Below are 8,169 nucleotides of genomic sequence, written 5' to 3' on the forward strand. Positions count from 1 at the left end.
CCCAACCCCCAAAAAAATCTCTTCATTTGTCTGAGCTGTACTGTGCAGACCTAAAAGACTGGCGGGCCAGTGGTTTGCGGGTTGATTCCTGTGTCTATAATGAATCTTGGAATTGCAGGTAAGTTAAATATGGAGGCTTGTTCATTTATCACAAGTCTTACACCATTCTGGCTTTAGTGTCCTTTGGATACTCAAATTACAGAGAGATTTTGCCATTTACTTTAATGGGCAATTGTTCCATAATCTTTTTCACAACAGGCTGGCCTAGGGGTGTAAACCTGGGCCTCGTCAGCCAGCATATCGGGGCTTGGCTCAGGCCTGTCCCTGCACGGGATGTTTATTTTTAGAATTTTCACATGTTCTGGCCTGGCTAAGGCCACATCTAGGATGGCTTATACCTCGTATTGTGCTACACCAAAAGCAAAGTGAATCTGGACAAGTTTCTTTACACCTCTAGCTGGCCTCACATCTTGAAACTTGCATTGTCTGAAGTCTGAACATAAGATAAATATTTAGTACTTACATAGCCTAATTTTCCGTGCTTTTGATATTGGGAATTTCAAGGTTCTAAAAGAACGATTAATAAGAGATTTTCCAGGGGAGTTTTTGGAGGAAATTGATGCTCATACTCACAAGAATGGAAACGACTGTTTAGGCAAGTCTGATAACAAAAATAGAATCATATTGATTCTCGAAATGTCTCTCTCTACATTCCTCAAAGTCCCGTCTATTCAAGCCTTAAAGGACGAATGGATCGAAACCTAAGAAGGAAATAATAGAGACCTAGAGCATACCAAACCATTCCTTCGAAAAATATAAGCTGAATTGCAGCTGGTGCAAGTTTTTGCAACCGGCTGGGGACTTCTTCCAGGAATCCAGTGTCTGCTTTCTGGGTTCCTTTGTACTAGTTTCCGTTGTTTGTTGACGGCCTAGAAAAGCTCGAAATTACGTGAAAATGGAGCCAAAACAAATGGCATGAAAGGGATTTTTGTGTGTGTGTGTGTGTGTGTGTGTGTGTGGGGAATGCATTCAGGGTGAAAGTGAGAAAAAGAGGGATAAAAAGGGAGTTATGAATGAGGAATTGTTCTTGAGGAGCTTAAGATATGGGGTCAGTTACAAAGGCTAGCTGTTAAGAAATCAAAGTGAATAGCAGGATGGAGGCCTCGTTGGAAACAAATTTTTCTCGTCTCAAGCAATGAGAAAATCTTGGGTGTGGTGGTTGTACCATCCCATGTGGTATGCCCACTCTATCATAGAGTAACATGTGTACAATTTTAAATTAATTTTACCAATTATACAGTTTCTAATTAAAAAGTACATTGTGTCTATATCTTTTGGTTTCTCTTTCTCTCTCTTTTTAACTATGTTAATTGTATATTTTTTAGTTAAAGAATACATTGGCTCCATCCTGCTTTTTTCTTTCCCGCTTTTATCTTTCTTTCCCCTTAAAAACTGGACCATCTTCTAAAGAAGCTCTCTCTCTCTCTCTCTCGGATCTTGTTGGAAGCACTTTCTGGGCATTCCACAACCCAGCAAAATTATAGGTACTCTCTCTTTAATTTAACCTTTTTTTTATAGGTACTCTTTAATTTATTAATTTCACTTCTCTAATTTTTTAAGAATTTATATTACATAAATGGGAAAGTGAAATCGTCTTTTATTGTATTTATTTTGTTGATATTAATAAGAGTTGAATGGTTTTTAATATGTCAGTATTTTTAATCATGCTTTCTATTCAATGGAGGATTTAACTAATAGAGAAAAAATGTATGAAGAACTCAATGTGGGAATGGAAGTATGTTCGGATGAAAAAGCTTATAATATACGTAATTCACATGCTCTAAGAAAAGGCTTTAGTATCTTTAAAGCGCATATTTGAAGAGATGCATAAAAAATATTAAACAGCAAGAATTTTTATGTTCGAAGGAAAGGTTCAAAGGGACAAAGAGTTACTTGAAGTGAGGAAATATAATAGATTAGAGACAAGAACATGTTGCAAATTTATGGTGTATTTTACTATTGATGGTACAATAGGAAAATTTCACATATCAATACTCATTATAACCATGAACTTGCTAGACCAGAAGAAAGACAATTTCTCTGAACAGGATGTAGGGTATCTATTGCTCAAGCAAATGTCATTAATTCCATGGTTAATGCCGGTATTGGACCAACAAAATCATACTTTTATTTAGCAAATGAGGTTGGTAGAGCTGAAAACGTTGGATTTACCAAAAAGGATATGAGAAATTATTTGCAAAGAAAAAAAGGGGAATGATTGAAGTGGGAGATGGACAAACTTTGCTAAAACATTATAAGTTAAAGCAAAGTGAGAATCGTAACTTTTTCTACTCAATGCAAGTGGATCAATTTAATCGGATGACAATTTTTTTTTTTGGAGGGATAGTAGGTCAAAGTTAGATTATGATTGCTTTGGTGGTGGTGTATGTTTTGATGCTACATTTCGTACTCCTAATAAATAAAATTTGATATGTGCTCCATTTGTTGGAGTTAACCATCATTGGAAAAATGTTTTATTCGGTTGTGCATTTTTATTAGATGAGACTAGCAAATCATTTGTTTGGTTGTTCGAGTCATTTATGGAGCCCATGGGAAATGGACAACCAAAAACCATTTTTACAGACGAGGACAAAGCAATGGCAAATGCAATTGAAGTAGTTTTTGTTGAATTTATTTGTAATTATGTTAAGAATCGAGAATCACAAAATAGTAAATTAATAAATCGAATTCATACCTATGGAAGCCATCGTTGATATGAATAGTAGCAACTAAATCTTCTCCTCCTTGCTCCTCACAAAGTATTAGTAGTCAATGGGGCAAGTTAATAAAACATATGGAGAAAAGAAGGGACATACCCTTTATATAGGAAATTATTGAGCCGTCCCATTACGACCGAAACTCTAATCAGGATTTATTTTCGGCCCATATACTTAAAATTATCACATCATACTAAATACAGCCCATAAGTGTAAAAATCTCAATTGATCACTTAATAAATTTGGCCCAATCACAAATATCATTATGAGCCATACATCTAATCCATAAAATTTACAATTGAATGTGAGTCCCACATTTGAAATTATTCCGACATTCTCCCACTTAAGCAAACATTTGATTGCTATAACAAAACTTATAACACTCGGGTTAGACTACATAGGTGGCCACAAAAGTATTGTTCCAATGATGACACCTTACGCAACATAAATCCGGTCCAACAAGAATGTTAACAATGAACATGGAAGTCATTACACAAATTAAGCGATGTAAAATCATTCCACAACTACAAATGCCAACATCCTTATCGACGTGGATCTCCATTCTCCAATCAATGTGGTAGTATGTGGTATGAATTTAGCACCAAATGTGAAAAAAAAAATTGTGCTAATTCATATTTATCCTCATAATGTTTCGGATCAAAATGAAGCCACATGTCTCTAAAAGAGTCTCCTCTTATGTCTTTGTCTGTCATATTTCGAGTTCACAATAATATTATAATGAAAAGACATAAATCAAATGCATGCTCAAAATAATTTATGGATACGAGAAAAATATTTTATTATAAAAAAGGGCATGTACTCGAAAACATATGGGCTACCTATGTACCCAACAAAGGGATCAAGCTAAAACATTGTTCTTTTACATAAATAACTCCCACTATTAAAAAATATCAAATTTTTCCACAATGTCCATATTAGCAACATGAGTCTTAAAGACTTTTGGAACAAGTCCTTTAGTTAAAGGATCTGCAATCATTGTTTCTGTATTGATATACTCTATATTCATCTGCCTTTCCTTGACTCTATCTCTAACCAACAAATATTTGATGTCAATATATTTTGATCGACCATAACTTTTATTATTCATTGAAAAGAACACTATTGCGCTATTATCACAATACATGATGATTGGTTTTAAGATGGAATCAATAACTTTTAAACCAGAGATAAAATTTCTTAACCAAACGGTTTGGACTGAAACCCCATAACATGCTACAAATTCAGTTTGCATAATAGAAGATGCCACTAGAATCTATTTAGCACTGTTCCAAAAGATAGCACCACCAGCCAATGTGAAAATATAACCGAGGTTGATTTCAAATCATTTTGACATCCAGCAAAGTCAAAATCTGAGTAGCCTACCACCTTAAGATGATTTGAACACTGTAATGTAAGCATATAACCTTCAGTTTTCTTTAGGTATCTCATAACTTTCTTAACTGCTTTCCAATGCTATTGTCCTGGATTTGAATGAAACCTGATAAGGACACTGACTATCTAGGCTATATCCGGTCTAGTGCAAACTTGAGTATACATCAAACTCCCCACAGCACTAGCATATAGAATCATCTTCATAGATTTCCGTATTAGTTCATTCCTTGGACATTAAGTTTTGTGAAAATTATCTCCTTTTATGATAGATACATCACCATGTCCACAATTCTATATATTGAACCTTTCTAGGACATGTCGTATATAAACTTACTGAGAAAGTTCCAGCAAGCCACGATTTCTATCATGATATATTTCAATGCCAAGCATATAAGAAGTTTCTCCAAAATTTCTCACCTCAAAATTAGCATGCAATATTTTCTTTGTCTCATGAAACAACCCCAAGTTACTGCTAGCAAGCAAAATGTCATCTGCATATAGGACAAAAATTATAAAATTTCTCTCACTGATTTTGAGATAAATGCATTGATCAATTTTATTTTCAACAAAACCAATAGAAGTCACAACCTCGTCAAATTTCAAATACCACTGTCGTGATACTTGCTTAAGGCCATATAAGGATTTATTTAACTTGCATACCAAGTTTTCTTTTCCTTTCACAACAAAACCTTTTGGTTATTTCATATAAACCATTTCAGAAAGATCTCCATTCAAAAATGCTATCTTAACATCCATTTGATGAAACTCCAAATCATAGTGTGCTACAAGAGCCATGATAATTCAAAAGGAAACGGCGGAGAATGTTTCAACATAATCAATGTCATCTCGTTGAATGAAACCTTTTGCAACCAATCTTGCTTTCTTTCGTTCAACATTTCCTTTTGAATCTAATTTACTTTTGAAAATCCACTTGTTATCTATATCTTTAGCATCTGGAGAAAGTTCAATAAGATCCCAAACTTTATTCTTTTCCATAAAATTCATGTTATTCTCCATAGCATTTATCCATTTATCTGCCCCAAGACTTGTCAATGCTTAATCATAAGTAATAGGGTCGACCATATGCCCAACATTAAAATCATTCTCCAATAAATATATAATATAATCACTGGACAACGCAGATCTCTTTTCCCTTTGTGATCTCCTAACTTGTGATTCGGGACCGATTCAATTGTTGTTGGAGGGATTGAAAGTTCCTCTTGATTCCTAAGTTATTCATTAACAATTTCAACGGGTTGAGAACTAACTCCTTCATGTATAACAGGAACTGGAACAACAATTTGATTTGGTTCAACAAAAAGTTCCCTTAATATAGAACTCCTACTATCTTTAAAATCATTCTTCAGAAATTTAGCAGTAATGGACTCCACGATTCTAGTGCCACGAATTGAATAGTAAAACTTATATCTCTTGCTCTCTCTGAGTACCCAATAAAGTAACCAGGAGTGCATTTTGGGTCTAATTTTTTTTTTCAAATGGATTATAAATCCTAACCTCACCTAGACATCCCCAACTTTGAAATGAGCTAAACTTGGCTTATGTCCTATCCATAATTCAAGAGGTGTCTTTGCAACAGCTTTACTTGGGAGTCTGCTCAAAATATATATGACAGTTTTCAAGGCTTCACCCCACAAATACTCTGGCAAATTTGTTCTACTCATCATACTCCTTGTCATATCTTTCAGAGTTCGGTAACGTCTTTCAGAAACACCATTTCGCTCAGATATCCCCGACATGGTGTATTGGGGCACTATTCCACATTCTTGTAAAAACCTTGCAAAATTACCCATATTTTGACCGGACTCGTCATATTTCTCATAGTACTCACCACCACGGTTAGATCTTACAACCTTAATACTTTTTCCACATTGTTTCTCTATTTCCAACTTAAAATTTTTTAATTTCTCCAGCATATGAGATTTATCATTAATCAGGTAAACATATTCATATCATAAGAAATCATCAATAAATGTTATGAAATAGTTGTTCCCATATATGGTGGAAGGTAAATGTCCACTAATATCAGTATATATCAAGTTCAAAATACTATCACTCCTAATGGAACCCTTTCTTGTAAACTTATTTTGCTTTCCTCTTATACAATGCACATAGGTGTCAAAATCAAAGAATTCTAGAGAGGGAAGGATCTCAACTTTTACCAATCTTTCCATTCGATCACTTGAAATGTGCCATAATCGCTTATGCCACAACATAGAGGACAATTCACAGATTAAAGCCCTTTTCTTTTTGCAGAACTTGCATTGATCATTTTTCGTTATAGTTCCTTTAGGACCACTAAAATTTTTATTCTACTGATTTCGGTGAGACTTATTACCCTTATGAAATTTAGACTTATGGTTATGCGAAAGCCCCTTGTTTTGTGATGGCTGAAAAGCTAATTGCATAGTTTTAATAGTCTCACGCCGTATCCTATACTCCTTTTGGGCACACACTACAATAAGGTCATTTAAATCCCGTTTATCTCATTGAGCATTATAAGCAACCTTAAACTGATTTAACTGCCTAGGAAAGTTATTTAAAACATAATAGACTAGGAAATGTTCTGCAATGGGAATGTCAAGAGCATTCAAGTTAGAAGATATATTTATCATCTTCGTAACGTGCTCCCTAATTCCACTTGTACCATCATATCTCATATTCATCAATTTGTCCATTAGATCCTCAATTTCGGCTTTATCAGACTTAATAAATTTTTCTCTTATGGCATCCATAAAACTTTTGGCATTTTTATTGTCTGTGATAGCACCCATAATGGAATCTGATATGGAACGCTTAATAATTTTCAAACAAAGCTTATTAGCTCTTTCCTACTTTTCATACTCGGCTACATATTCAACAATGCTCTTATCTGTAGGTCTCTCAAACATTTTTCTCCATTGCAAAATCCAAGCCAAAAAGACTAAGTGCTATCTCTATATCTCGTTTTTATCTTACATAATTATTTCCAGTCAAGGTTTCAATGGCAGACAATTGACTCAAAAGAGATGATGCATTATAAACTGTGGAACATAAAATATCATCCAAACATAATGCATGCAATCAAATGGATGATAAAATATCCAACTAGTTAACATGAGCTATTAATTAGATAATCAGTAATTAAATCAAAAGTATATGAATCTCATTAGGGTAAGAGCCTAGATGTATCATCATAAAGTCATCTTTGGACCGACAATACAACATGTTATAAGGTACTCTTAAAACCCATCTGTAGCTAGTTAACAAAATTACATTGGTTTTCGAAACACCAACACCTTAGAGCAGAAGGAAATTTCTAGATCAAAGTAAGCTCGTTAACCGTCTTATGCTATTGTCCAAAAATATCACATATAATAACACATTTGAACAAGATATTATACACAATAAATCAAATTGTTACAGAGAAAATCGAATAAATAACAATGAGTGTGTCACTTTGTCAGCTATCATCCATTTTTATTTCAAAATATTTCTCTTTGTGGGAAAATAAGGATCGTCTCAAAAATCCATGAAAAATTCAATCACAGAACATTAATTATACAACAAATCATCATTGTCAATCAATGAAAGGTAAAAATTCATATGTGATTAAGAGACGAAACTGGCAACGAAATTTCAATATATAAATGAAAAATAAAATTTAAGCGCACAAATCATATCAACATTTAAATGCACAAATATTTTAACGAGAATGTAAAAATCGTCAATTTATTTTATTTATTTATTTGATATAATTTTAAACGCGTCGATAATAAAAATTTAATTGGGTCAATTTTAAAATTTAACTGGGTCTAAAATAAAATTTTTGGGGTCAAATCTTTAAAAAATCAACTTAAACCCCTTTATAAATTCAAATTCAAAACAATATAGAAATTTGCAATATGACCCTAATTCAAATTACAAATAGACCCTCCAAATTTCTGAAATTACTGAAAAGGCCCTCCTTGTAAAATCGCAAATTGACCCTTGAATGATTATT

This window comes from Olea europaea, chromosome 20 (genome assembly GCF_002742605.1).
Source record: "Olea europaea var. sylvestris chromosome 20, O_europaea_v1, whole genome shotgun sequence".
NCBI lineage: Eukaryota > Viridiplantae > Streptophyta > Magnoliopsida > Lamiales > Oleaceae > Olea > Olea europaea.